This window comes from Balaenoptera ricei, chromosome 12 (assembly GCF_028023285.1).
Source record: "Balaenoptera ricei isolate mBalRic1 chromosome 12, mBalRic1.hap2, whole genome shotgun sequence".
NCBI lineage: Eukaryota > Metazoa > Chordata > Mammalia > Artiodactyla > Balaenopteridae > Balaenoptera > Balaenoptera ricei.
This window is the reverse complement of record NC_082650.1, coordinates 49735206-49748878: the sequence shown is the minus strand read 5'-3', so window position 1 is coordinate 49748878 and position 13673 is coordinate 49735206. Positions and strand designations below refer to the sequence as shown.

The 13673-nt window shown below is 39.4% G+C and overlaps 1 pseudogene; it reads right to left on the bottom strand.

Moving 5' to 3' along the window:
* Positions 1 to 8307: 8307 nt before the first annotated feature.
* LOC132376320 (small ribosomal subunit protein uS5-like) lies at positions 8308 to 9051 on the bottom strand (annotated as a pseudogene).
* Positions 9052 to 13673: the final 4622 nt, after the last annotated feature.

Genomic DNA, 13673 nt, shown 5'->3' with positions numbered 1-13673 from the left:
CTCAGGATCATCTCTTTCAGGAAGTCTTCTCTTCCCTCCCCCAGACTAGGTTGGGTGCCCCTCATCCATACTGGTAACATCCTGTGAGACCTCTCTGCACTTTGCTTATCTTATGCATATCATGTTTATCTGTCTTTCTTCCCAGGTAGTCTATGAGCTCCTCAATGAGCAAGAATTAGATTGGTTGCTTTCCACATTCTTATATTTGATTATTTTTTTTGTCTGGGTATACAATTCCAAGTTAAAAATGAATTTTTCTCAGAACCATGAAGGCATTACCCCCACTACTTTCTAACATTCAGTGGTTCAGATGTGTTATAAGACTGTTTTACCCCTTTTTTTAAGTGTCCTATTTTTTCCATAGAAATGTTTAGCATCTGTTCTGTAATCTTGAAGATATAATCTTTCATAGGGATGTGTCTGGGTGTGGGTATTTTTCATTCATTTTGCTCTGTCATTTCCTCTGGTATTTTCCTTCCTCTTCTCCAATGCTGTCATGTCACTACCCCTTTTTGCACCCTTTGGCTGCAAACTGAATCACTGTGCTGTACACCTGAAACTAAGACAATATTTAAATCAACTATACTTCAATTAAAAAAAAAATCAGGCAAGCTAGTGTCTTTGGCAGGTGATTAATATACATAAGCAATGATACTAATCAGTCTTAACACTTCTGATATGTTACTTCTTTATTAGTTGAACCTAAAATAAATCAAAAAGAGTACTGAAACATAATAAGGATGAAATCCAAAATTTGTTGAACAGGAACAATATCAATGGTATGTCATATGTGAAGATTATTGTGTGTGATCATTTGGTTTTATGATTATGATATGTTTTAGTAAATGCACTAGTTATATCCTTGCTGATGTATTTTTGCTAATCTTTCATAAAGAGAAAGTTTTGTTGTAATGATACATATCAGACTGTATTCAGTGTTACAGAATCAGTATTCTGCGGAGAATGAAGAAATAAAGCACTAACTTAACTGGAAAAAAAACGAAAAGAATCAGGCAAGTGTGCAAAGTTATATGTACAAAGATGAACGTGACTATGGTTTTTATGATAAAAGTTAGAAACGGTTTAAATAATGGTTAAATAAATAATAGCATATCCCTTCAGTGGATTACACTGCAGCCATTTAAAAGAATGGTATAGATCTAATTTGTATTAATAAAAAGGGATATCCATTTATAGTGTGGAGTAAACAACAACAAAAAAACAAAAAACCTCACAATAGTTTATAGACTATGGATAATTTGCCATAATATTTTTCATATAGGGTATCTCCCAAACATTTCTGATCATGCATTTTTGTTTTAAACTGTTAGGGAATTCATAGGAATTCTATGCTAATATTTTCATTTTAAAATCATAATAAAACATAAGATATCAACTGGCTTAAGTTGGGAGGTTTTAAATATCTATATACATCTTCATTTATTTTACTGAGAGTGAAGCTCATGGGAAGAGTAAGTTAATAATATTTATAAGCTGATGAAGGGTTGGTCCCTATTGGTAGGTACAAAAGAATATTTTCTTCCAGTTGTCTACATGCCTTCTATAGAGATTAGAAGAATTCTGGCGGAAGTTTTAGCATCCCTGTCTGTAACTGATACATAAAATATTCCTCTGATTGTGTAAATTAAGTCTTCTAAGAATTAGAGATAATCCATTTCTAAAGAGCTTATTAAGAATTTTTTTCAGCCTCTGCTGGGTTTTAGTAATTAAGGAAGAAGAAAAAATTCAGTCTATATTCCATCTGTATTTAGTCTGCAAGTATAAAGAACCATAGACCCCTTAAAAGTCACATTTTCATTATCTTAACAACTACTTTCTAATTGCACCCTTGAAATATATCCCATTAAATTGTTTGATGCTCCTTGGAAAAGGACCTATGTGATACATTCCTTTTGGACCTTAATACCAAAGAAATTGTCTCTGGAATAATTTCCTTATGTAATTTACTGAGTTTTCCTTTTTGATTTGGTGATTAGGAAGCTCAGTGTTAATATTTCAAACTCGCCTATAGTAACTGCGTTAGGCTATGTGGTAGGTGTTTTCCTATTCTTTCACTGATTCTAATTTGTTTAAACTTTTCTGTATGTGTCTCATAAGCTATTTCATTCTTTATGGAAACTTTTATAATTTATATCTTACCTATTCATGAAGAACTGGTCATTATTTTAATACCTATCATTTCTCATGGATTTATAAAAATGGTGTCTCCTACACACTTGAGTGATACAGGGAAAAGTTATTTTATTCTCTCCAGGCAAGACATGAAAAAGGAAAGTAAATAAACTAGCATTACTGCATACCTACCATGTGATAGGCACTGTCATAGGCACTTTTTAACATACCTTATCTTTTTATCCCTTTAACAATCTTGTGAAATAAGATCCTACATTTAGATATGTTAAGTGATTTGCTGTCACACTGTTATTTAGGAGTGGACCTCCAAATCTGATTCTTTAAATCATGCTTTCTCCATTGTATTATAACCACCTCCGAATTTTATTACTGCTAGAGTCATCAGCAACTGCACCTTGAGAGCATTTTTCTAGGGCAGTACTTCTCAAACATTAATGTACAGATGAACAACCTGAGGATCTGGTTAAAGTGCAGATTCGGATTCAGTAGGGCTGGGGAAGGGCCTGAGCATCTGCATTTCTAACTGCACACAGTTGGTGCTGCTGATCCTGGGCCACACTGAGTAGCAGATTCTCAGAGTGTGTTAACACCACAGCGATCTAAGTAGTTACTATGGCAAAGGTATGAAATTGAACAGACACAGCATTTCTAAAATTGCCAACAATATAATCAACGAATGCAGCTGAAACCTCACACCTAGTCTCACAATGGGACTCAAACCCAATCACACCTCTCACATGGGATTCGAACGTAGCCAAAGTCAGACTGGGACTTGAGCCCACGGGCTGGGACTCAAGCCCACGTCTTTTTTTTTTTTTTTTTTTTCACGTGGTGTCCGGACTTACTGAAGCTCAGGTTCTTTTTTTTTTTTTTTTTAATTTATTTATATATATATATATATATTTTTTTTTTGGCTGCGTTGGGTCTTCGTTGCTGTGCGCAGGCTTTCTCTAGTTGTGGCGAGCGGGGGCTACTCTTTGTTGGGGTGCACGTGCTTCTTATTGTGGTGGCTTCTCTTGTTGCGGAGCATGGGCTCTAGGCGCGTGGGCTTCAGTAGTTGTGGCACATAGGCTCAGTAGTTGTGGCTTGCGGGCTCTAGAGCGCAGTCTCAGTAGTGTGGCACACGGGCTTAGTTGTTCCGTGGCATGTGCGATCTTCCCAGACCAGGGATCGAACCCATGTCCCCTGCATTGGCAGGCGAATTCTTTTTTTTTTTTTTTTTTTTTTTTTAAATTTATTTATTTATTATTTATGGCTGTGTTGGGTCTTCGTCTCCGTGCGAGGGCCCCCCCCCCAGCCGCGGCAAGTGGGGGCCACTTCTCATCGCGGTGCTCGGGCCTCTCATTATCGCGGCCTCTCTTGTTGCGGAGCACAGGCTTCAGACACGCAGGCTCAGTAATTGTGGCACACGGGCTTTGTCGCTCCGCGGCATGTGGGATCCTCCCAGGTCAGGGCTCGAACCCGTGTCCCCTGCATCGGCAGGCAGACTCCCAACCACTGCGCCACCAGGGAAGCCCCGGCAGGCGAATTCTTAACAGCTGCGCCACCAGGAAAGTCCTGAAGCTCAGGTTCTTTATGTCTCAACACAGAAGGAATTCAATGAGAGGCAAAATGATAGGCAAGTAGATTTATTAATATAGGACACTTGTGAGGGATACAAGCAGGCAGGCAAGGGGACTCTTCCCTGAGAACTAAGTGGGAAAGCAGGTTTATTCAGGGAGATACACACTCCATAGACAAGAGTGTGGGCCATTTTTATGGGCTGGGTAATTTCATAGGCTAACAAGTGGGAGAATTATTCCAACTATTTTGGAGAAGGCACGGAGATTTCCCCGTGGGTATTGGGCCACCGCCCACTTTTTGGCCTTTTATGGTCGGCCTTGTAACTGTCATGGCACCTGTGGGTGTGTCATTTAGCATGCTAATGTATTACAATGAGCATATAATGAGGCTCAAGGTCTACTGAAGGTCAAATCTTCCGCCATCTTGGGCCGAATCAGTTCTAACCAGTTTATGTCTTATCCTCAATGGCTGTGTCATTCTTTTAAAGGTAGTGCCCTGCCCCCTTCCCTCCTGTTTCACAACTGTGTGCAGTGACTATATACAACTTAGAGAATCCTGAGGCTTTGCTTCCTGTGTATAACAGCCTTAAGTGGGGTGGTATTACTCCCAAAGCAGACGCTTCTTCAGATAACTAGAGGAAAAATGTAGTCAACTAAAAAGCCTCATTTCCTAATCATGTTGGTTAAGTATATTCTTTTCTAAGCCTGCCAGATTTCTGGATGACTCCAGCATTCATACAAATGACTCCAGCATTCATACAGATGACTCCAGCATTCATACAGATGACTCATGATACCCAAAGCTCCAATCATTATTATCTTCCCTCCATTTCAGCCACCGTGGCAGTATGGGAGATTAGAGACACAGAATAACCCTCACACACACACACACACACACACACACACACACACCTGCATAGAACATGAGAAACATCTGTTCAGATACATTACTGAGCTAGCAAAAAGTTAAGGAACATTCAGAGGCCAAAAGCCAAGTGAAAGCAGGAATTTGGAGAGGAAAACAAGCACAAAAGGAAGATTTTATGGGGGGTGGAGGGTATCTTCTAAATTCTGGTGACCTTGAACTAGAGTTCTAATGGCCATGAAGGATATGGGAACAGGAAACAAGGCCAAGACCTCAGCCAAGGTAGGGAGTCTAATAGGAGATCCTCACAAACAAACTAGGACACCTTACCTGTCTTGACCTTGGCTCTAGATAGAAGGGAGGGAAAAGCTACCCAAATAATTTGCAAATACAAGCAAAGATTTGTGGCCCAATTCAACTACCTCTTGTTAGGAGATAATTCTTCATGACTCTGTCAAGTTTCTGCACATCTTGTGAGCAGAGGTACTGACTGTCTTTTCAACAGTTTATATAGTGAGCAGTCTTGGAGGATAATGATGGCACCTCCCTCTGGAGACAGATTTGCTTACAACCTTGGAAGATAGCCATAATGTACCTCTGGGAAAAAAGGCAGGCATGCTTACTGCCCATTATAAAATATCCATGTTCTGTAAGTTCTGTGTTCCTTTCCTGTAGTGAGATCTACTGCATGTATAGATGTCACCTAGCCGGCTTTGTGTGCCCTGTGGGAATTGGGACTTGGGGAACCAACACAAATGCTGACACTCTAGCTACTGTTATTGGTTTGAGTAATAACCTGTCCATAGTCTCTGTCACAAGAGTAGCATGTCTTCTGCTAAAATCCATGCAACTATGGCAGGCTAACTGTGGCAGGTAAAATCTCAGACCTTTCACAGTTCTTAATGTCTAGGTGGCCCCAAACACTTTATGCTGAAATTTTATTTTAAATTGGTCCTAGGTTGGTAGTACCCATAGACAGCTAGTATAAGCAAAAGAAAATCCTCTCTAGAGAACACCCTTCAACTCAGGCCTCAAACATTTCCCACAGATAATGTAAAGGAACCATGAGCTTTTAGTCAATTTATAAAACACAAGAAAAAAAGGTATGATGAATTAGAAGCAATTTCAGAAAAGCTTCAGATATTAGAATTGTTACAGAATATAAAATAAATATGTTTAACATCTTTAAAGAAATAAAAGATAAGGTTGAAAATTTGAGTAAGAAACAAGAGGTTGTTAAAAAATGACCAGTCAATTTGCAAAGGAACCAAATAAGACCTCTAGAAATGAAATATATAATTGTTGAAGTGAAAATTTTAATGAACGGGTTGAACATCATTAGAAATGTAGCTGAAAAGAGAATTAGTACACTGGGAAATCGATCTAAAGAAATTACCCAGAATGTAATAGAGAGCAAATATGAAAGCAAGATTACAAGCCATGAAAGACAGAGTAAAAAGGTTGATATATGTTGAATCAGAGTTCCAGAAGAAAAGAATGAAGAGGCAATATTAAAGTGATAATGGCTGAAATTTTTCCAGAATTGGTGAAAGAAACTGTTAGTTTCCTACCACAATGTAACAAGTTACCATAACTTAATGGCTTAAGACAACACAAATTTATTATCTTACAATTCTGTAGGTGAGAAGTCCAATTCAAGTCTCACTGGGCTAAAATCAAGATGTTGGCAGGTCTGTGTTCCTTTTTGGAGTCTCTAGTAGAACACCTGTTTCCTTGACCTTTGCAGTTTCTAGAAGCTGCCTATATTCCTTGGTTCCTGGCCCTCTTCCTCCATCTTCAAAACCAGCAACAGCAGGTCAAGTTTTTCTCATATCACATCATTTCTGACCCTTCCTTTTCTGCCTCCCTTTTCCATAATGAAGGACCTTTGTGATTATATTGGGCTCACCTGGATAATCCAAGATCATCTCTCTATTTTAAAGTCATCTAATTAGCAATCTTACTTTCATCTGCAACCTTAATCCATCTTTGTCAGGTAACCTAACATATTCATAGGTTCTGAAGATTAGGACATGGACATCTTTGAGGGTTTATTAATCTGCCTACCATAGACATTAATCTACATGTCCAAGAATCCCAATAAATTTTAGGTAGAATAAAAAGAATCTATGCCTAGTCAAAATCCATACTTATTCATGTCATAATGAAACTTCAGAATGCCAAAGACAAAGAGAATATATGAAAATAGCTAGGGAGAAGAGAGATTTCCTACAAGTGGACAATAATTATACTAATAGTTGACTTAACGCAACAACTAAAGTCAAAGACAAAAGAATATCTTTATTCTTTTAAGAACAAATAGTCAACTTACACTTATTTACCCAAAAATTGTATTTTAAGAACAAGTGATGGGGGGGATGAATTGGGAGATTGGGATTGACATATATACACTAATATGTATAAAATAGATAAGTAATAAGAACCTGCTGTATAAAAAATAAATAAATAAAATTCAAAAAACAAAAACCCTTCGGGTGACTTTGATTGTTTGCTGATTTTCAGAAGTGTTTTGTGTGTGTTTTATGGGGGAAAGAGAAGGAACTCTTAAATAAATCTAAAAAAAAAAAAAAGAACACGTGATAAACAATTTTCTAACCAAGTGTAAACTCAGAGAATTTTCCACTCAAAGACACTCAAGATCTTCTAAAGGGCACACTAGGCTGAAATTAAGCACACATGGATCTGAGATGCAAGAAAGAATGATGAAAAAAGAAACTGCAGAATATGCATTAGCCAGACTTTTACTACAGTATGCTGCATAATAAACCACACCATAAATTTACCAACAATAAGCATTTATTCTCATGCTTACTGGTCTGCAGGCCCACTATGGTTTAGCTGATCTAGGTTGCCTCAGCTCTGCATCAAGCTTCAGGCTGCAGATTGGGCTCAGGCTTGCTCTTCTTGTCTCATTCTGGGTGCAAGGGCTGAAGGGGAAGTAACTATTGCTGACCAGTGTGTGTATCTCCCACTAGATTGCAAGTACTTTGGGGAATGGCGAGGAGCATACTTTATTTACTATGGAATTCCTGGTAGCTTGTACTTTGCCTAATACCAAGTGGGAATTCAAGAAGTTTTTGCTAAAGAGATGCATAAATCAACCATAATTGCCATTATGAATTGTAAGTATTTTACAGTTATGAATTGCGTTCATAATTGCCAAAGAGCCCAGCAAGTGTTAGTACTTAGTACATGTCCAATAATATATTTCAGCACTTTAAAGGAAAGAGAGAGGCACTTCCCTGGTGTTCCAGTGGCTAAGACTCTGCGCTCCCAATGCAGGGGGCCTGGGTTCGATCCCTAGTCAGGGAACTAGATCCCACGCACTGCAGCAAAAAAGATCCCGCGTGCCACAACTAAAAGACCCAGCACAGCCAAATAAGTAAGTGTTTAAAAAAAAAAGGTGGGCTTCCCTCGTGGCACAGTGGTTGAGAGTCTGCCTGCCAATGCAGGGGACACGGGTTCGAGCCCTGGTCTGGGAAGATCCCACATGCCGCGGAGCAACTAGGCCCGTGAGCCACAACTACTGAGCCCACGTGCTACAACTGCTGGAGCCCTCGCGCCTGGGGCCTGTGCTCTGCAGCAGGAGAAGCCACCACAATGAGAGGCCCGCGCACTGCAATGAAGGGTGGCCCCCACTAGCCGCAAATAGAGAAGGCCCGCGCACAGCAGCAAAGACCCAATGCGGCCAAAAATAAATAAATAAATAAATTTTTTAAAAATTAAAAAAAAAAAAGTGGCCTTGGTGAAGTTGCCTAGTGTGGTGGTGCAGCTCCTGGCAGAGGTGTAGCAGTCATTAATTCTGGCCATCATCAGTAGCTCCTTGGGCACAGGGGCTGAGATGATGCCACTGCCCCTGGGAGCAGGGATGAGGCGCACCAGCACAGAGCGACAGTGGCCAGTCACCCTGCAAGGGATGGTATGGGGCTTGGCTGATTTTGTTCCCTCAGTAGCATCGCCACACATGGACGATGGAGAGCTTGGCCAGAATGATGGCCTCATGGGTGGCAGTGGCTACCTCCTTACAGCACTTGACACCCAAACCAACATGTCCATTGTAATTCCCAATGGCGACAAATACCTTGAACCTGGTCCGCTAGCCAGCACGGGTGTGATTTTGCACACGCATAATCTTCAAAACCTCATCCTTGAGGGATGCCCCCAAGAAAAAGTCAATGATCTCAGATTCCTTGATGGACAGAGAGAAGAGATAGATCTTCAGGGACTTGATCTTCATGTCCTTGACCAGGCAGCCCAGCTTGGTGACGGGGAGCCACTCCTTGTGGCTCCTTGTCCTCAGCCTTGCCTCCGTGAGCTCTGCAGTCTCTGCCCCCACCGAGACCCGGGCCCAGACGCTGCTACCAAAGCCTCTGCGGAAGACACTGGGGCCTCCGATTCCAGGGCCCCGGGGCTTCTGGGCCCTCCCGCAGCACTGCCGTCATCCACCATTTGGTATTTTTACAGCGAAGAAGCTATACCACATCTTCTTTATCCATTCATCTGTCGATGGACATTTAGGTTGCTTCCATGTCTTGGCTATTGCAAATAGTGCTACTATGAACATTGGGGTGCATGTATCTTTTCGAATTAGAGTTTTCTCCAGATACATGCCCAGGGGTGGGATTGCAGGATCATATGGCAACTCTGTTTTTAGATTTTTAAGGAACTTCCATAATATTTTCCATAGTGGCTGCACCAATTTACATCCCCACCAACAGTGTAGGAGGGTTCCCTTTTCTCCACACCCTGTCCAGCATATTTTATTTGTAGACTTTTTAATGATGGCCATTCTGACCAGTGTGAAGTGGTACCTCATTGTAGTTCTGATTTGCATTTCTCTAATTATTAGTGATATTGAGCATCTTTTCATGTGCCTTGTGGCCATCTGTATGTCTTCTTTGGACAAATATCTTTTTATTTCTTCTGCCCATTTTTTGATTGGGTTGTGTTTTTTTTTGTTATTGAGTTGTATGATCTGTTTGTATATTTTGGAAATTAAACCCTTGTCAGTTGCATCATTTGCAAATATTTTCTCCCAGTCCGAAGGTTATCTTTTCATTTTTGTTTATGGTTTCCTTTGCTGTGCAAAAGCCTGTAAGTTTGATTAGGTTCCATTTTGTTTATTTTTGCTTTCATTTCTGTTGCCTTGGGAGACTGACCTAAGTTGGTACAATTCATATCAGAGAATGTTTTGCCTATGTTCTCTTCTAGGAGATTTATGGTGTCATGTCTTATACTTAAGTTTTTAAGCCATTTTGAGTTTATTTTTGTGTATGGTGTGAGGGTGTGTTCTAACTTCTTTGATTTACATTGGCTGTCCAGCTTTCCCAATACTACTTGCTGAAGAGACTGTCTTTTCTCCATTGTATATTCTTGCAGAGGTATTTTTTTAATTCATAAGTTATCTATCTGCTTTTATATTTGAACTTAAAATGTTTTTTTTTTAATTAATTTATTTATTTTGGCTGTGTTGGGTCTTCGTTTCTATGCGAGGGCTTTCTCTAGTTGTGGCAAGTGGGGTCCCCTCTTCATCGCGGTGCGCGGGCCTTTCACTGTCATGGCCTCTCGTTGCAGGGCACAGGCTCCATATGCGCAAGCTCAGTAGTTGTGGCCCATGGGCCTAGTTGCTCCGCGGCATGTGGGATCTTCCCAGACCAGGGCTCGAACCCGTGTCCCCTGCATTGGCAGGCAGATTCTCAACCACTGCGCCACCAGGGAAGCCCCTAAAATGTTTTTTAAAGTTTTATAAGAAGTTCTGAAATGAATTTTATAAATTTACATTGAAACATGACTATTTATGCCTGAAAGTTCTTTTGAAATTAAAAAAAAAATTAGAAAACCTTATTTTAATTTTCTTTAATTTAGGGTTTTTAAAAAAATTTTAGTTTAATATTTTTATAATATCTAGATTAAGGCTACTTGATTTCTAAAGGAATCACTGGGTCTGAAGGTTTTCCGTGTCTACTCCTGTTCCCCCTCCTTTTATCTTTCACAGACATTGCCCTAAATAAATCTATTGTGCTCCTAATTCCTTCTTGACATCTATTTCCTACAAGACCCAGTCTTCACAAACACTGATCATATATTCCTTTTTCAGTAAACAGACTCTCAAGAAGAGAATTTGGGGATTGGATTGCTTACCTAGCAATAGCATAGCATAAATGAAGTGAAATTAGAACACTAGTAAAACATGCAGGGCTGCTTCATGGGCCTCTGGGCCTCACTCTCAGAAAGGCCTTATACTTAATTTTATCTTTGAACTTGTGTTTTGTAAGTGAAGTTCAACAGGACAATAAAGTAGTCCTTTGAGTAAGGGAGATACACTTGGGGAGAAAGGAGGCAGCACATGCAGACACAGGTTCAGACCTGTGGGCATAGCAGACAGCCTGGGTGTTGAGCAATTGGTCTGACAGCCCAGCACACTTGCCTATGCCTGGGCCAGGGTCTGGGTCCAGACTGGTATTGGTGATGGTGGTAGCAGCAGCACAGAAAGCAGAGGTGGCAGCATCTACATAAATACTAACTCTCTGGCCTGAGTACCAGACAGAAACTGCCAGTGATCTGGCAATAAACACTGTCAACAAATTATTACAAATTATTATAAAATGAAAGTGTACACATGGATATTGTAATAAAACATATATGAGAGTTATTAAACTCACTTCAGTGAGTTTAGATTCTGTTAAAAAAGAGAACACAGGCCCAAAATGGAGTCACTTGTGCTAAGTCCTATGTGAGCAAACCAAGATTTAATGCCTAACCTAACTGCAGTTTCAGCCTCTCCCAGGTATGTAACCTTTCAAATTACCTGGTCAGCACTAGTAAGGTAATTTGCCCTAGAGACCCCATCCATCCCCTATAGGAAAGTGACTTGGCATGAAACATCCACTCTTTGCTAGAAACTTCCTTTTCCCACCCCCTTCTGCCTATAAAAGCCTTTCATTTTGTACAGCTCTTCAGAGGGAGCTCCTTTCTATTTGCTAGATGGAATGCAGCCCAATTCATGAATCATTGAATAAAGTCAGTTAGATCTTTAAATTTAGTTAGTTGAATTTTGTTTTTTTAACAATTCCAAGAGTTTACAAATAAAAACTGAATTTAAACATTGTCACATTTAACAGAAAAGAATACTGTTTTCATACAAAGCTTCAGGTGAACAAATTATTAAGAAAGTAGACAATTTTAAATTAATTTTTCCTTTTAATTGAAGACAATTATAGAATGCATAGATGGCCATCTTGAATTTATACAAATCAGAAAACCACTTTCAATTTCTTATGACTGTTACAATTACAGGAAATGTCAGAGGAAACATTAAAATTCCATTGCATAAATTTTCATTTACAATGAAATTCAGGCTTAAATGAAACCGATGTATATGCAGAGTTGTCTTTTTAGAAAAATTATTCCATCTGAATTATTAGCTCTATACAAATTAAAAGATATATTTTAAAATAATTTATCAGAAACTTAGCCCAATGTTTTCATAGTCTGTATAATGCCTTTTTTTCTATAAAATACTCTTAATAGCTCCAGTAACAGTTGCATCAGCAGAAAAGTCCTTTTCAAATTTTAAAATTATCAAAAATTATTTGCCATCTGGCATTTACCAAGACCACCTGGTGTAGCTTTCAATTACATTGATTGAAAATGAAGTTGCTAAAACTATCATGATGGCCTACCATAATGAATTTGCAGACAAGCAAGCCAGAAAAATCTTATGATCAATCAAGATATCACATTAATAAAGTATTATTTATTAAACATTATGACACAAAAATCAGTTTTTAGTAAGTTTATGTTGTGACTCACCTCTATGTTTTATAAATAATAAAAAATTTTTAAAAGAAAAAGTTTTATATTTTAGTACCTTTAATAGCACTTGTTTCCTGCTTTTTGAACAAGGGTTCTCATGTTTTCATTTTGTACTGGGCCAAGCAAATTACGTAGCTGGCCCTGAATCCATGGCATGTGTATCAGTCAGGGTTCTACCAGACAAACAGAGCCCATCATATATATAACATATACATATATGTACTGTTTCTCCCATATATATATATATATATATATATATATATATATATATATGTATATTGCAAAGAATTGTTACCTTAAGCAATCTTGGGGGCTGGCTAGGCAAGACTGAAGTCTGTAGGGCAGGCCCTCAAGCTAGGAACTCAGGCAGAAACTGAAGCTACTGCCCATTAGATGGAATGTCTTCCTTAGGTGTTTTCTTAAGGCCATTGAACTGACTGGATGAGAATAATCATCTAATTAATAACAATAATAGAGGATAATCTCCTTAAAGTCAAAGACAACAGAAATTAATCCCATCCCACCTACAAAATTCCTAATAGCAACATCTGGGTTAGTGTTTGATTGAATAACTAGGTGCTATAACCTAGCCAAACTAACACATAAAACTAAGCATTACAGGATGGGACAATGACATGATTCCTTAAAATGTAATCTGTTTAGGATGAAGGGTCCAAAAAAAGCAAGGCTTTGAGAATTCAAGTATGGGCTAGCCTAGTATAGTAATAAAGATGACCACAAGGTGAGATTTCTTTTAGTTGTACTGGAGAATAAAAGAATATTCAGGACTTCCCTGGTGGCGCAGTGGTTAAGAATGCAGGGGACATGGGTTCGATCCCTGGTCCAGGAAGATCCCACATGCTGCAGGGCAACTAAGCCCTGTGCCACAGCTACTGAGCCTGTGCTCTAGAGCCCGTGAGCCACAACTACTGAGCCCGCGTGCTGCAACTACTGAAGCCGATGTGCCTAGAGCCTGTGTTTTGCAACCAGAGAAGCCACCGCAATAAGAAGCCCGAGCACCGCAACGAAGAAGAGTAGACCCTGCTCGCCGCAACTAAAGAAAGCCCGCGTGCAGCAACGAAGACCCAACGCAGCCAAAAATAAAAAAGAATATTCAGTAAGAATAAGAAAATGTCAGGGTGTTGAGCTCTGAGCTCAAGGAATAGGTAGAGAACCAGAGAAATTCTATGATAACCTTAAAAGAACTGATCTCGCAACTGCCTGGCAGACAAGGCCCCAAATTTAATTTTGCAGAT